Below are 2,464 nucleotides of genomic sequence, written 5' to 3' on the forward strand. Positions count from 1 at the left end.
CTCGTGTGAGCGAGACTGTGGAAATGTGTGGCCGCACTATAGACGAACGTCGTTTATTTCAGACAGTCGAACTCAGTGAATGAGAAAGCAGTCGAATCAGATAAGGTGGCTTGTCCATGCCTTATATTCGACATATGATATCGTGATACAAAAGGATCATCAACCGGAATCATCACTGGCGTTCGTAAGATCACGAACAAACTCTATTCGAGATAGGTAGTCATAGTGTCTTGCTAGAGACCGCCTATGACTTGTATATCCGGAATAGAGATTTCGGGTTATACTGCTATATCGAATGAGCCTACAGGTTCACACACGCAGGGAAGGACAAATGCACGAGAAAACGTCGAGAAATCTGGACAGAGGTCCGGACCGTCCGGTCTAGGAGTGGGCTGAACGGACTAGATAGTCCAGTCCGAACGGACCAAGTGTTGGACCGAACGGATTGACCCGTCAGACCGAACAGACCTAGTTAAATGACTGGTTCGAACGGACCAAGTGTCCAGACCGAACGGACTACTAAGCAGTCCGTTCGGTCTGGGTTTCAGATTTAATTTTAAAATCCGGAGTTAGGGTTAATCACTTGAATAAGAGGAGATCAATAACCCTAACACTAAGGAGCCGAAATAGAGAACTTCTTCAGACCTTTTTGAAGAGTCTAGAGGGTTGAAGAAGTGATCTAAAATCTCGTTTTTCTCAAAGCACATCATCGAATAGAAGATTCGAGTCCTAGCAGACAAGTTCCAAAGGTTGGAATCCATCCCGAGGTGTGGATACGTGTAGAGGGCAAGGTATTCTTCCTGTCTACAGTGATCGGACGAACATATCAATTGATACTGTAATACCCCGAAACCCGATTTGAATATTTAATTATTAAAAATGAATAATTAAATAGTGATATCACGGAATCACCAAAAGTGATGGTACAATATCGGGGAGAGGCACGAGGATCGTCACGTGCGGAAAGGACCGAGAAAAAATGAAGAAAAGGAAAAAGAAAAGAAAAAAAAAAGAAAAAAAATAATACAGGTTGGGTCCGCCGGACCAGGAATGGTCCGCGGCGGACCAACCGCTCAGTCGGAGTGGGGACTGGACAGCGCGGACTGGGAGAAGTTCGAAAAAAAAAATATAAACTGACTCCGGTCCGGCGGACCAGGAAGTTGATCCGGCGGACCGGGAATCGACAGATTGCAACTCGCCAACTTGCGGTCTTGGGACGCGGAATTCGCCGGATTCCGGGGCCCACTCACCGTCCAGTCGCCTCCCACGCCTCGAGGGTGTTGCAGGCTCGCCTATGGGTCTGGGCTCGAGCCCACTTGACCCCTCTCGCACGCCATAAACATCTCTCAATCATCTGCCTTAGCCATTTTCGGGCAAAACAAAGGAAGTAGAGAAAGAGGGAGAGATGGAGAGAAAAGCGACGAACCAGGGCAAGGGGAGCTCGGGGAAGCAAGGGGGAACGTCCCTAGACGTGTCCTGAAGGTGTTCACGTCGTTCACGTCGTGTGGAGCCACGAGAAACGCACACAAGCTCGGAAAAACTCAAGAACAAGGTGAGTGGCTTAGGTTGGATTTGCGAGATCTTGTTCTCAATGTGTGATGGTCCAAATCGAGTTTTCATTGCGTGTTTAAGGTTTAGAACATGTTTAGGGATGTCAAACTGTGTTTTAGTAGCATTTGGAAGCAACCCCGAATCGATTCGGGGGAGAAAAATCGAAATAGAATCGGAGAAATCGCGAGGGAGAAGAAAGTTCCAGTCCCGGTCCGCCGGACCACACGTGGTCAGCTCCGGACCGAGACTGGAACATTACGCACAAAGTCAGCCAGACTAATGAGACATTCCAGACCGAGAGAAAACACGGCCTGGTCCGCCGGACCAGTCCTGGTCCGTCGGACCAGACATGTTGAGATTTCCGCACACCGGCTGACCGAGAAGGAACGGACCAAAGGGGAAAGAGGCGTCTGGTCCGGGGCTGACCAGTCCTGGTCCGCTGGACAAGACGTACTCTGACAGAACGGACTCCGCCTGACCAAGAACCGGACCGAGATAGGGGGGAAGAACAGGCTGGTCCGGGGCTGACCAATCCTGGTTTGCCGGACCAGACTTGTTTTCCCTCTCGGACCGACTGACCAAGAGACGGAACGGACCAGGGGAGAAAGAAGACTGGTCCGGCTGACCAGAACTTGGTCCGCCGGACCAGGATCCGAGAAAAATGGGAGGAAAATCTGATTTCGACCGGGAAAAAGGGAACGGCCAATGGGGTTGGCCCGGGTCTGACCAGACTTGACCGTGGACAAACCAACCCCCACCAGAGGACAAGACTTCGCGATTGGGATCAATCGAACCGAGTTTTCGCCAGAACGTTGCGTAGCGTAGTGAGATGTGCGATATCGAAATACGAGTGATCGTTGTGTGATTGTATGCGGGTAGAATTTGCATGGCGTTAAACGGTAGCTCGGTAGGG

Source organism: Tarenaya hassleriana, unplaced genomic scaffold, assembly GCF_000463585.1.
Source record: "Tarenaya hassleriana unplaced genomic scaffold, ASM46358v1 Cleome104, whole genome shotgun sequence".
In the NCBI taxonomy this organism is placed as follows: Eukaryota; Viridiplantae; Streptophyta; class Magnoliopsida; order Brassicales; family Cleomaceae; genus Tarenaya; species Tarenaya hassleriana.